Source organism: Schistocerca piceifrons, chromosome 1 (assembly GCF_021461385.2).
Source record: "Schistocerca piceifrons isolate TAMUIC-IGC-003096 chromosome 1, iqSchPice1.1, whole genome shotgun sequence".
Classification (NCBI taxonomy): domain Eukaryota; kingdom Metazoa; phylum Arthropoda; class Insecta; order Orthoptera; family Acrididae; genus Schistocerca; species Schistocerca piceifrons.
In genome coordinates this window covers 1,070,186,309-1,070,201,664 of record NC_060138.1, presented here as the reverse complement: position 1 = coordinate 1,070,201,664, position 15,356 = coordinate 1,070,186,309, and the positions used below count along the sequence as shown (strand labels likewise).

The 15,356-nt window shown below is 39.2% G+C and overlaps 1 protein-coding gene across 5 annotated transcripts in view; it reads right to left on the bottom strand.

Moving 5' to 3' along the window:
* LOC124759419 (solute carrier organic anion transporter family member 74D-like) overlaps positions 1-15,356 on the bottom strand; it is a 225,265-nt gene that overhangs the window by 197,534 nt on the left and 12,375 nt on the right. For 2 of the 5 annotated variants that reach the window (XM_047249093.1, XM_047249092.1), the window contains exon 1: positions 12,901-13,179. The exons of 1 other annotated variant lie outside the window; for it this stretch is intronic. The gene's annotated coding sequence lies outside the window, so the exon portion shown is untranslated. Of the gene's footprint in view, positions 1-12,900; positions 13,180-15,356 lie in introns of those variants that run through there. 2 more of the 5 variants (XM_047249095.1, XM_047249094.1) reach the window with 1 other exon arrangement.

Here is a 15,356-nt window from a genome sequence, read left to right as displayed (position 1 = left end):
AATCAATGTACTAAGAATTATCCTCCCACCACTGAAAATTTTGGAGACCTCCATTAATTACGAGAAAGTACGAGAAACGGATGCGAACAAAAATAACGTAAAATACAAACAATATAATCGAGAAGCTCACATACGAATTCGAAAGCAGTAACAAATCGATATGAGTCCATAGAATACCATGCAACGAAACAAGCTTCTGTTTTATATCAAACAGAAGGAAATATGAAATCATTTATCCGACAATAGCGTATTAAGAAAGTGTGCAAAAACTAAGCTGAATACAAGCGACGTGTTTACAATGCAATGCAAAGAGTGTACAAACAAGAAGATCGTAATCAAGAACAGAACGCGATGGAAGCATCTTATGTTTTATGCCGTGTTAGAATTTTGTTTTAGGCTCTGACAAATGCTAAAGCGCAACTATTTTCACTTGATAGCGGTCACACGGTCGAAATTGCAATATTGGGTTCTGCAAGTAAATAATTTTACAATCAAAAGGTATAAAATTTTACATGACTGTGAACCCCACACACAAGAAGCTAATCATAGCTTTTGATTGAGATGTATCGAATATAATACTTTGTAACTGTTGTGGGGTCACAGAAAGTGACACATTTTACCACCAAACTGCGAGGCCCAACAGTAAAGTACAAATGAAAAATATTGTCATCTAATACTCGTATTTCGCAAAGCAAGAATACGAATTTTCCTGCCATATTTTCCAGTATTCGAAGTTCACTGCCAGATCAGTAGGAGTAGAGCTAAGTTTCTATGTTTCCGCATCGTAACACGGGCTTTACACTCGTTATAATTTGGTATTTTGTGATGTACTTTGTAAGAGGATACCTTACCAATGAGCTGCATAGGATGTAACGAGCGTTCCGATCTCCCGTTGCACCATTGCACAATTGGCCTCCAAAGTTGGCTGGTTTCACAGTACATGGTTCTTTTCGTGGGAGCTTTCGAAAGGCTCCGTCTATGTGCCTCTTATTCCAACAAAATGGGGTAAAATGCGACGCGGCAGTGAATGCAGTTACTCTGGAATGCTCTGAAAAGTATGGTACGAATCTGATTATCGTCTGAGTGTTTGTCGTGCATCTGGTGAAGAGCACACTTACCAATTCCGAAAGGTAAATGAAAACTCCTATCCTTAACCTAATTGTACAAATTATCTGAAGTTTGTGTGTTCAAGTATCTAAAAGATACACTCTTATAAAATTCGATAGTTATTTTGGTCATAAAAACTATGAATAAGTCCAAATTTACTTCAAGTCTCTATCTTCATTCATGTAGAAGGTACAGTATTGAGCAATCGGATGAATATTTTTGAAAGATCTTCTACATCCCTATGGCCGCGTAAGATACATCCACTATCTGAGGAAATTATCTCATACACCAAGATGCTTTGGAGCTATTTGCCCTTTTTTTTTTTTTTTGTAGGTAACATATGTTTCAGAATATCTGGACATCTATTTCTTTTGTCCTAGAAATGAGGATACAGATCTACTTGGCAGATTATTTTTTATGTTTTAGTGATCTTGGTGAAAATCAGTGTCCACTCTCAAATTAAGTAGGTGACGCAAGTCACACATCTGCTAGAGAGTACGATGTGTTTCATACACAAATGCGCTCGGTTGATTTAGTTATCATTTGCTTTTCCCTAAATTCGGAAATATTGTACTGTGGAGTAAAACAGTCATTCTCGGAAAACAATTCACAAAGAGGCCATTTGAGAGTCTTAATATGGGAGTAACATTATGGCTTCTGCAGAGCGATACGCGATAGCGTTAGCCTAAACAATATCAAGTCAGTGACCAGCGAAGGAAAGGATATTAGTCTGAGTCACTATTGAAACATCCCCTTAGAAAAATTTATAAATGACAGTGCTGGAAAACCTCTAAGTTATTTGATTTTCAAACATCTGAGCAAAACTGAACGTACTCAGACATTTCTCTCTTCACTTATTCTGATCAACACTAAACAACTGATACACAATTTTATTTTATTTATTTACATTTTTAAATTTTTTTAGCACAACGCAATCTGACTTTCAATAATCCCTACAAAAGAATGGCCCTGACTAACATTAACCTATACCTTTCATGAATCACTTACCTCATAAAAATCTTCGTTACTCAAACTACTGCAATACAGGGTGTGCCAATACTGCCAGTTGAATAAAAGATTCTAACTACTCAAGGCACTAACTACTGATAGACATAGTTAGCAAATGAAAGATTTTGATGGAGAACAAACAATGTATTTACCTTAATAGTGTGCAAAAGTCATAATATATATCAGTTCATGACATCCAGTCTTACAAATTCCCCTTTTCTGACGGACACACGTCCAGACAGTCCGTTCTCAAAATTCTGCCATCTCTCTCCCTACATCCACCACTGCGGCGGCTCACCTCCAACTGTGTATCGCTACGCTCTGTTCACATCCAACTGCCCAACACAGCACAAGCGAATATTCCAACAATGAGTCCAACCAGCCACAGACTGCACAAAGTGCAGTCAGTGATATTCATACAGAGCGCTACTTGGCGTACCAACATAAAAACCTGAACAGTCTATTTACACTGTTTGTTAACTGGCTGTTTCGAAGAGGACGCGCTTTGTAACAGAAAACAGGATTCCGATATGTTTTCAGCAATAGATGACAAAGATAATTAAATGAATTTTCCGTCGGTGTTTGGCAGAAAATAGTTATAAAATTGAAACATTTCGTAATTTTCCGCTTATCGGTATAAGTCGCACGCCATTTCATCTGTGCGTGTGACAGTCTATTGTCACCCAAAGATCGCATATCGATCCGAAAGCCCATTCATGACGAAATAAATGTAATTTTTCAGAATATTAGGAAGTATTTCCTTTTTAATATGATAAAGAAAAATTTATGACAGCCCACTCGAAATTTTGTGGTTGAGAAGTCATGATTAAAGTAATTACTATATCGTAGAATTAGCTGAGGATATTGTAAATAGTGTCTTTCAGACAATTAGTAAGTGGTTCTCTGCAAATGGACACTCACTAAATTTTGAGAAAACACAATATGTATAGCTCTGTAGGGTAAATGGCATAACACGACTGACTAACATATACTTTGAACAGAAGCCTGTTAGATTAAAACTGTGTGCCCGACCGAGACTCGAACTCGGGACCTTTGCCTTTCGCGGGCAAGTGCTCTACCATCTGAGCTACCGAAGCACGACTCACGCCCGGTACGCACAGCTTTACTTCTGCCACTACCTCGTCTCCTACCTTCCAAACTTTACAGAAGCTCTCCTGCGAGAGCTTCTGTAAAGTTTGGAAGGTAGGAGACGAGGTACTGGCAGAAGTAAAGCTGTGAGTACCGGGCGTGAGTCGTGCTTCGGTAGCTCAGATGGTAGAGCACTTGCCCGCGAAAGGCAAAGGTCCCGAGTTCGAGTCTCGCTCGGGCACACAGTTTTAATCTGCCAGGAAGTTTCATGTCAGCGCACACTCCGCTGCAGAGTGAAAATCTCATTCTAGAAGCCTGTTGCTACGGCAGAATATTCAAAATTTCGGGGCGTTTGCGCTGATGAGAAATTGAATTGAAAGAAACACACCTCTGATCTGCTGAAACGTTTGAGTTCAGCTACTTATGCTATTAGGGTTATTGCAAATTTTGGTGATAAACATATCAGTAAATTAGCCTACTATGCCTATTTTCATACACTGCTTTCATATGGCATTAGCAGAAAAAGTATTCATTGCACAAAAGTGTGTAATCAGAATAACAGCTGGAGCCCAGCAAAGATCAGGGACTGATGACCTCAGAAGTTTGGTCCCATAGAACTTACCACAAAAAATCCAAAGGTCACCCTGCAGACATTTACTTAAGGAACTAAGGATATTCACAGTTCCTTCACAATACATATATTCTCTAATGATATTTGTTAGTAAGAACCCATCTCTATACAAAAATAATAGCAAAGTGCATGGTTACAAAACTTGAAGAAAGGATGATCTTCAATGTTCTACTTTGGCACAGCAAGGGGTGATTTATATTGCCACAAAGTCTTTGGCCATTTACTAAATAGCAAGAAAAATCTACAGATAGGCAGCCACCATTTAAAAACAAATTAAATGAATTTCTCAATGACAACTACTGCTCAATGGATGAATTTCTAGATATGAAATTGTAATTGTATAATGACCACCACCAGACCATTCAGATCACCGATCTACTATCGATATAAAGCCGTCCAGGCCATAGCAGCGTTGTCTGGCGAGGAATGACTGCTACTCAGAAACACGCACGGTGCATGTAGAACAAGTGAGAAGCTTGACCGAAGGCAGATTGTGATGGCCCGGGGGCTAGCCACGAGCATTTCGGAAACTGCACAACTTGTCGGTTGTTCGAAGACTGCTGTGGTGAGTATCTTCAACACGTGGCGAAGCCAAGATGAAACCAAGTTGGGCAGGCACACCTCATTACAGGTGTCGGACGTCGTAGGCTGGGCAGACTGGTGAAACAGGAGAGGCGGAGAACTGTGATGGAACTAAAATCAGACTTTAATGCTGGGCAGAGTACAAGTGTGTCTGCATACACAGTGCACCGTACACAACGATAGGCTCCGCAGCCGGGAACCCATACATGTGTCAATGTTTACACCACGAAATCGGCAACGTAACCATCGGCACTGGACGTTGACGCATAAGAACTGGATAGTCTGATGAATCCCAATACCTACTTCATCACGCCGATAGGAGGGCGCGCATCCATCGTCTTCCAGGGACATGTACAACTAACTACATCTACATCTGTATAGTAACGCTGCAATTCACAGTTAAGTGCCTGGCAGAGGGTTCATCGAACCATTTTCATACTATTTCTCTACCATTCCACTCTCGAATGGCGCGTGGGAAAAAGGAACACCTAAACCTTTCCGTTCGAGCTCTGATTTCTCGTATTTTATTATGATGATCATTTCTGCCTACATAGGTGGATGTCAACAAAATATTTTCGCATTCGGAAGAGAAAGTTGGTGAAAGCAATTTCGTAAATAGATTTCGCCGCAAAGAAAACCGCCTTTGTTTCAGTTACTGCCACCCCATATCAGTGACACTCTCACCCCTATTGCGCGATAACACGAAACGAGCTGCCATTCTTTGCACTTTTTCGATGTCCTCCGTCAACCCTACCTGGTAAGAATCCCACACAGCCCAGCAATATTCCAGCAGAGGATGGACAAGTGTAATGTAGGCTGTCTCTTTAGTGGGTTTGTCGCATCTTCTAAGTGTTCTGCCAAAAAAGCACAGCCTTTGTTTCGCCTTCCCCACAATATTATCAATGTGGTCTTTCCAATTTAAGTTGCTCTTAATTGTAATTCCTTCGTATTTAGTCGAATTGACAGCACTTATATTTGTGCGATTTATCATATACGCAAAATCTATCGGATTTCTTTTTGTACCCATGTGGATGACCTCGCACTTTTCATTGTTTAGTGCCAATTGCCACTTTTCGCACCATACAGAAATTCTCTCTAAAACGTTTTGTAATTGGAATTGATCGTCTGATAATTTTACTAGACGGTAAATTACAGCGTCATCTGCAAACAATCTAAGGGAGCTGCTCAGATTATCACCTAGATCATTTATGTAAATCAGGAACAGCAGAGGGCCTATGACACTACATTGCGGAACGCCAGATATTACTTCCGTTCTACTCGATGATTTACCGTCTATCACTACGAACTGTGACCTCTCTGAGAGGAAATCACGAATCCAGTGACACAACTGAGACGATACTCCATATGCACGCAATTTAATTAATAGTCGCTTGTGAGGAACGGAAATCTGGGAATATGGAATCGATCTGAGATCCCTTGTCGACAGCACTCATTACTTCATGAGAATAAAGAGCTAGCTGTGTTGCACAAGAACGATATTTTCTGAATCCGTGTTGGTTATGTATCAATAAGTCAATTTCTTCAAGGTGGTTCATAATGTTCGAGTACAGTATATGCTCCAAAATCCTACTGCAAATTGAGGTCAGTTATATGGGTCTGTAATTCAATGGGTTACTCCTATTCCCTTTCCTGAATATTGGTGTGACCTGTGCTTCTTTCCAGTCTTTAGGAACAGACCTTTCGTCAAGTGAGAGGTTGTATATGATTGCTAAGAAAGGCGCTGTTGTGTCTGCATAGTCTGAAAGGAACCTGAATGGTATACCATCTGGAGCGGAAGACTTGCTTTTCTTAAATGATTTGAGTTGTTTCGCAACACCTAAAGATATCTGCTTTTATGTCACTCATGCTAACAGCTGTTCTGCTTTCGAATTCTGGAATATTTGCTTCGTCTTCTTTTGTGAAGCAATTACGGAAAACTGTATTTAGTAACTCCGCATTAGTGACACCATCATCGGTAACATTTCCATCGCTATCGAGCAGTGACGGTATTGACTGTTTTTTGCCACTGGTGTTCTTTACATACGGCCAGAATCTCTTGATATTTTATTTTGAAACAATGTTTCATTGTGGAAACTACTAAAAGCATCTCGCATTGACGTCCGCACTAAATTTGGAGCTTGCGTGAAACTTATTCCTTCATGCCGATCATGTTTCCCGACGGCAGTGGCATTTTTCAGTAAGATAATGCACCATGTCACAAGGCAGGAGTGTGATGATGTGGTTCGAGGGACACAGTGGTGAGTTCCAATTGATGTGCTGGCCCCCCAAACTCGCCAGATCTGAAAAAGATCGAACACATCTAGGATGTCCAGCATGAAATTTTCACTCTGCAGTGGAGTGTGCGCTGATTAAAAGAAGTTTGTTAGGTAGGAGACAAGGTACCGGCGGAAGTAAAGCTGTGAGCACGGAGCGTGAGTCGTGCTTGGGTAGCTCAGTCGCTAGAGCACTTGCCCGCGAAAGGCGAAGGTCCCGATTTAGAGTCTCGGTCCGGCACACAGTTTTAATCTGCCAGGAAGTTTCACATCTGGGATGTGATTGAACGTGGTGTGACAGCTCATCGCCCACTTCCCAGGACTTAACGGGAATTAGGTGACTCGTGTGTGCAGATGAGGTGCGAGCTCCGTCCAGCGACCGGCGATGCCCTCATTGTTCCCATCCTCCGAGGCGTCGCCGCTGTTACCAGGGCCAAAGGTGGACTATCGGCTATTCGGTACGTGGTCGTTATGTTCTGGCTGACCAGTGTAATGTAATGTAAATTACTTTTTATTGGTGCACTGGGTCTCTGGAAACAAACTTTATTATTTGAATTGGAGATGTAGATAGCTGTCTAAACAATTATCGCTTATTGACGAGGTCAGACCTAGTGCTAGCGTAAACATTGCACGAAATTATGTTGAAGGGCTTTTATTGCAATTAAAATAAGTTTCCCAACAGATGATTACCCACACGTAAACCTATAGCAAAGGAAATGTACAGAATCTCCTATTAATCGTGACCACGCCAAATAACTTTTTGTCCAGAAGCAAAATGAAAAATCCATGAAGCAAATGTTGTTCAGTTGCCAGGGGGTATTTACCTATGTGATTCCCCATGTTGTAGCTTTGTACAGCTGTACGCATTTTTAAATAGAAACCTATATTGTTTGTTCAATAGTCCATTTCTTGTCCTCATGACTATTCAAAAACATGTCACGTTGCATCATTCATGTAAAGATAGCGTTATTAAAAACCTAACACAAAACGGACTTTTGATTGTTCTCTACTAGCACACAATACTAGTACACAAGGAAGCATAGCTTGTCCAGCAGATGGAATTGACAGCAAACAAACGGAAGCGCAAGAAACGTTATCCGCAATTACTGTTGTGCTAACTTAAATTCTCCATACAAGAGTGGAATTTCCAAGTTCTCTTCACTGGTGTACATCGTACTCTCACAGTCCTTCGGCTGATGACAGTTGATTCAATGGTTGGTGTGTATTTTCCTTGCATATCGACTGTTCATGTCAATTCCGGCCAGTGGACGAGTTGCATTATACCATTACAGGAAAGTCAAAATCGGCTTTGTCTTACGTTTTCAATAAACGTCATCTTTACGTGGATGGTCCATTGTGATATGTTTTTGATCAGGTCGTGAGAACAAAAAGTGGATAACCTAACGAAAAATAGGGGATACTATTTAAAATAGACGTACTGCTGTTCACATCTTCGTAACGAACAGTTCTGATGAGAAGGTACTGAGAGTAAGTGCCTTACACCTGAAAAAGGGTAAGTTATGAAAAATGCGTTTGAAGAAAAATCTTAAAACGTCACATTATATTTAAACATACTCTCTAAAACATGGCGTATCGATATGCTTTGCTGAAGATTCTTTTTCTTGTCCCTACTGCTTCATTTTCTACTCACTCTGTCGCCTTTTTTTGCTTTCTGAGGATTTATATATTTATTTTAATATTTTCTCCGCCCAACATCAAGGTTTTGCAGAGTTTCAATGCACTAAAAGCCCGTTTTCACACCCAGGATTAACATTGAAGCTATATGTCACTGAAAGGAGAAAGCATCAAAAGCACCATTATAGCTTGTAAGATACACATATAGTTACTCATCGACTATCGATATCTGTACTTTACACGTAGCGGGTGGCACGGAAAGCTGGATGAGAGACGTGTCTGGACGACTTGGCAGCCTTCCGTGAGAAATCAATAAATCTGTTAAATATTGCAGTATTCGTGGACAGAACTGATAACTCATCAATATTACAACCGAGTCGTTAACAAAGATCGGTATAAGCAATGGTTGCCTCAGAAAAGTAATAACAAGCGAAAAAAGAGTGAATGTCAGTATGCGTGAGTAGAAAACGTTAGTAACATGTATCGTGCCTTGTTCTAGGGACAATAAACTTTTCAGCTCTATATAGTTAGTATCTTCTTTCAAATCCTTTTCGTATCTATTAGACCTAACTGACTGTGAAGATTGTCAATAGGAAATGTGGTGATTTTGGCAGATCACGTACCGGTAGGCACACGGTCCCATTTTTAGCATGTTCCATGAGGGAGTAGGATGCTACTCTAAGCTGTGCAGCGTAAACAATAGTCTAATCGCCGTGGTTGCATCAACACAGCTGATTCTAGAGAGAAACGTCGACGTGAACGATACGTATAAAAGAGTAGGCATCTTACAAGCTTTGGACAAAAAATTTGTTTTAGGACACTTTTCCTACATCGTTGCATTGGCTGATTCACTTATGTTATGGACTGAACGTATTTCACACTGTGAATCCAGAGAAATATGTGGTTAATCAAAGAAATGACTCTCAGTTTCGAAATTAAACATCATTCACTTAGTGTGTCCACAGAAAGGTGTAGAGAACCTTTTGGAGCTACGCCTACTGGGTCGACAAACTTCAGAACGTAATAAATCAAAAACTGTGAAGGACATTCGCTTAAAACGTTGGCCCTGATATCTGTCGCCTCTGAAAAAATTGGAGTTAGATTTTTTTCATGATAGCTTTAGGTTATCGCCCGCTTAATCCAACTTGGTAGGGAATCGGACTAATGACAGATGCTTAAGAAACTGTTGGTAAAGGTTTCCCGAATTACCACGTCCTTTTCGTGCTTAACACTTCCCTAGGACTCTTTTAATGAGTTTCAATGAATTTCTTAAAAATAATATAGATGATTTGTAAACCAGCCTTACTGCCTGTTAATTACTGTATTTTAGAAAATGATTAGATTTTGTATTTCTGTTCGTATTTTTGTATTTCCGTTACTCCTTGAAATTTATTCGCTTATCTTTCTCTGTTTGCTGACTAAGAAACTGAAAGATAACGTAATGAGACTACTGACAAGGGAATAATGGCGCCCGCTGCAGTGAATACGGGATGGTGATATCACCGAAAGTTGTGCAATGTCTGCCGACAATTTACATAATAGCTGCAGTTCAAGCAAATAGTTTATCTCTCATTTCCTTTCCACGTCATGATACGAAGGACGGATTTTGAAATACACTTTGTGAATTCTATTGTTTCTAAAAACTTGACGGTCATATCTTTTCTTTGTGTGTTTGTTATATATTTTATAGGAAATAACAATCAACAGGTTTGCCGGAAGGAATACACCAACTAGTTTTGAAACTGTAACAACTGATTTCTCCTTATCTCAACTGCAGTGCAGGTGATGGTATACAAGTAATTAGAGATTCCCGATTCTAAGCATGGTCACGATGAAAAAATATATTATAGGTGTTCTGTAATGATAAGTACCCTCTCTTACTCATTTATCAGTGAGACCTGTTATGTAAATACCTCGAGAGAATTTGGTCAGCTTCCATTATCTAATGCGTATAAGATAGTAAAATTCTAGAGGTGACACGCCATGAACTCGCTTTGTAGATTAACTCTGATAATGAAGAAAACATAAAACTGCGTTAACAAACAAAGATAACTGAGGATAGTTTTCTCTCTGTTCTTGAATGAACATTTTCTAGTTTGACTAACACAATCATTAACAGTTACCGCTGTCACACAATCTAGCACTACAATAATGTAACAGGAATCACATGGAGATTGGAGTGGGAAGAATTCTAGAGTACCAATAAACATCTGACGCTTTAAGGTTGTTTGTTTGGTTGCTTTGGAGTGAAAGGGATTAAACTGAAGGGCCTCCAGTCCCATCATCCGGTAAGTGGCAAACCAGGAGTGGTCCTCAAAGGAAGGAGGCGAAAGGCAAATATTGGAAAGCCTAGGTGTAACTAACACAATAAAAAACAGAGATACTAGCCCAGAAAAAAGTCAGTAACAAAGTATCAAACTTACAATCGTGTCTCAGAATTGGTAATTATAACATACATATAAAAGTTCTACAGAGCTATGCTTTGCAGATGAAATTACGTTGTGAAGTAGCTAGAAGTTTATCAATAAATCACTAACTGTCAGTGGGTTTAATATTTGACATGAAGAATGTGGGCGAGAAAAAGGTGTGAAAGTATGGTTAAAGTTTGTTGGACGTCGTGAAATACTCTCATTATGAAACTGTAGATGAATACCTACTCTGTGTAATTGGGCTCCGTTTGCAGCGAAAGCTGGTTTTTGACGCGCCTCAGTGTTTAAGTATGTGTCGGGCATACGGTCTGCAAAATGTGTTGCGAGCAGGGGTAGTAGAAAAGAAGTAATAAATTAAAACTCCATGCCTGATGCTTAATTTTTGCTGCACAAACACCGAAAACGTCTTGTCGGGGTATCAGTGGGAAAAAGTTTCGTAAAGGTTTGAAATTATGTGTAACGTTTGTTGGAAGTCACTAAGTGCTGTCACGCTCAGACACATCATGAATGTAGCCTGGGCAATTCGCACGTCGTGAGTTATGCATGTACACTGTTTCTACATGTAATCCTTAATGTGTTAAACTCTTAACATGAGATTGTACCTCTTAATGAGTAGATTATGACACAATTTTAAATTTTAATTTGATCAATAATTACATGAAATACGGTGAAAATCACATTTTTGTTGCACCTGGAAGCCATTAGATGGACAACTCGCAACCGGTACTGGGTAATCGTTAGACGATGCTAAACATGCGGATTATAGCAAGCGCGAATGGTTAGGACTCCAAAAGAAATAATTATCCTCTTACAGCGTGAAACATGCCCTTAAGTACGAAGGCAAAGTGGAATTGCAATTCTCATTAAGTTCCTTAAGTGACGAAAGTTGCCCACACTACGTGTTCTATTTGTCGAATTTACGAAATAACTCCTCATTTTGCAACCATTCATCACTGAAGAAACGTAAAACGAGACTTAATATTTTATCTTACAGAAAATATTTTCAATGCAGCATATTATATTCACAACAACAAAAATCTTGAATTAAAGAGAATTTTCGAATGAAATCTGTTTCCTTGATTCAATGCACTGAACGAAGATATTGCGAAATATATTACAAAGCTTCATGAAAGCTTCCTTTTTCTTTATTAGGAGGTAATTCTTTTCATTTCTCTTCCTCACACTGAAAATAATTAATTGCTCTATTAGTCAAGTGTATTTGGCGTAATTCAAAGATTTATTTCAGAGTAAAACTGTAGATTAAACGCACGTTTTAACAATAACTCATTTTTGAAATTAGCGTATGAGCGTTCTAGCCGTTACATATTCTGATTTCTTGCATAGTTTCAAATAAATATTTCAGACCACAAAATCTCTAAAAGGAACCTCTAAAAAGAACTGACGTAAATTGCACACATAACCTTTTTCCACTGAGTCATTATGTGCTACTTATCTTATGCATAATTTTCTACATGTTGAAGGTAATATTTGAATGCACAATTTCTTACAATACAAAGCCACATGCATATTCATTCCAAAAAGCTGCCAGTTTAATCGCGATTAGATTGGGTTAAATTATATCTTTGTCGGTCCATCCAATGATTTAAAAGATGTGATTTTCACAGTCCGGGCGTGACATCTTCATAACATAGTTCATTTCCAACAATGATAAAAGAACAACATGTAATCAGGAATTTAGATGTTACTCTTAATGACGTTCGTTCATCAGATTCATTATGTGATACGAAATTTCCTACTGAAAACTATAGTTTTCAGGTAATATTTTAGACACTGCATCTGATAACAGCGTTAACTTCCTTCCACTATCACCAGCTTTATGTGACGCCTAATCTGCTAATTTAATAGGTACACTGAACGAGACTGTTAATGTGCAAGGAAGAACTACACTGTGCATTAAACTGGACGACTGTAAAACAAAATTCGCAGTCAGTGGCAATATATAAACTAGTTTAGAATCGTAGCTCTGAACTGGTATCTACAGCATATAAATAAAAAGTTCTACAGTGCCATGCTTCATGCTTTGCAAACGAAATTAGGCTGTGAAGTAACTAAAAGTTTATCGATAAATCAGTTACTGTCAGTGCATAAAGGCACGAAGCGGATAAGTAATGTGAAGATCGCATACCATGTATCCATAGGATGGCGCAAGTAGAGTTTTTCCAGGCGATATTTTAATCTGATTGAACGTTGGTCTTGGAACTGACCTTCTTTATATCGACATCGTGAAGGCAGTCCTTGTCCTAGATCCACTCTTTGTCAGACTTAGAATGTGTATATATTCATCACAACTAAAGAAAGTAATTCGGTAAAATATAATGTCCCAGCTGTCAAACAACACATGGAAGACACATTATAGTTATTTCAATGTTGAACAGCTGCTTTAAGCTGATGGAAATATGACATTTCGTCTTAGTAACACAGCCGGCCACTGTGGCGCTGCTGCATGAGGCGGCCTCCAGAGCCATCTACAAGCTGAAGTAAGAAGTAATGAGTTTGTTTCCGTGGCCGACTCCCGTAGCGGCTGGCGAAATCAGTTATTATTGGTTTTTCCGTCTTAAGTTTACTGCAGTTTAATTAAAGAGAATTTTTACACCAGACGCGTTTCGCTTCTATTAAAGCATCTTCCGTGGTTAGTCTGAAAATTTTTGTACATGTTCGGTTGTTTTAGATTAAAAATAGCGTTTCACTTATAAAGCTCGTGTACGAATTAATTACGATGTTTCTGCCTCTTGTTTACGAAATGTCCACCCCTCTGCTTATTCCCTTCTTAGCAGCGACTGATGTCGTAATAATTCATTTCACATACACGTTTGGCAGTATTTGTCTTTCTGCAGTATTTCTTGCGCAGCATTTGCGTTATTTACACTACACCTAGTTTTTGTAATCTGAACTGAAGTTCTCACTCAGCATAGTATTGCAGCGTTTGCGTCTGTTCGTTTTCTTGTAGGTTGTAAGCGTTGCTAACGTGTGACTAATTTTTTTTAAAAAATAATTGATTTGTTTGTGTGTATGTCCTTTCACATCTTTGCCAAACTCACCAGACGTTTTTGCTTTCACTAATTTGCACTAATCCGCAACCACACATTTACCCTCCACCCTCCCTCACCTTCTAATCTCTCTCTCTCTCACACACAAACACACACACACACACACACACAAATCATATATTCAAAATGGCAACGCTCGTAACCTTCATGAAAAGAATAGAACAGAGATATGCATTACAATATTGTGCTGAGTGGGAACACACATAATTTCAATTCAATATGAAAAAGTGAGGTGCAGTGTAAAGTGTAAATAACGCCATGCGATGCAAGAAATACTGCAGAAGGCAAAAGCTGCCAAGTGTACATGTGAAACGAAATCTTTCGACATGAACCTCCGCACTGCTTTGGAAAATATGTAAACGAGAAACACCGCTACTAATTTGAACACCAACTTCATAAATAAAACGCTGTTTATAATCTAAAATAACCAAAAACGTACAGACATATAATGCAAATTGCAGAATAACCACGGAAGATGCTTTATAAATAAAAGCGTAACTCGTCTGGTTCAAAAATTCCCTTTGATTAAACTGCAATAAGTTTAAGCCGGAAAAGCCAACAACTGAAGTAAGAAGCTTCTCTTGCCCTTCCGCAACGCACGCAGCCGCTCGGTTCAGAGAATTCCTTTAGCATTGATGACTGAACTTCTTTGTCTACACGATTTCCGCAGTCAATGACTATCTACTCTACTTACTACGGCTCGTTTGACGATATGAAATGTGCGTGTGTGTCATTCATATTATTTTACCATGCCCGCAACTTGGTTGATTCGTAGGGAATCATTCCGCGATTTAGAAGCTGTGTTTAAGGCACTTGAATAGAAACCATGATCCTCAATTGAGCTATTCGGCAAGAATAACAACGAGCGTAGCTTAACAAAATTATGCGCCAGGTAGTTTTCGCACTTTAGACTGTTTTTTAAGCGCTTAGCTCACTCAGTATCAGTATCTAAAATGCTCGAAATAACTTTAAATGCAACGTCACTAACGACTGAAGAATTATTAAGTTCATGGAATTTCACTATAAGTGACATTCCTAAATAATCAACAGATTATTATACTTACAAGTTGTTATTTTTCTATCAATTCAGAAAACGCTTTCTTGAATACAGGACGATAGGATACTTTCTTTGACATAAAAAATTATACAAGTGTTTCTCTGTGACTAAAGCACAGTGGGCACGCCACTTCCTAGGTGTTGTACAACATCGAAGCGTATTCTATAACCTAATGCTGGAAGTTTGTAGCTGCGAATAGACGCACTCCATATAGTGTCGTGTGATGCCAGCAGAGAGCATGCGTCGCGCCTACTGCCACAGAGTTGCTACTTGCTGCTTTACTGTCTCTGACCGGGACTTCCCCGCTCTCGCGCTTGCTCAAGCCTGTAGACGATGTGCTAGTAGCACTATGAATTTAGTGGTAGTGTGTTTGAGTGGATGGTGTTTGAAACATGTGGAAGGCAGTGTATTTCAGTACACTAATTATCGTTCGTTTTTTAGACAAACGCGTTATTTCTAATAAATGCCATGCCTTCC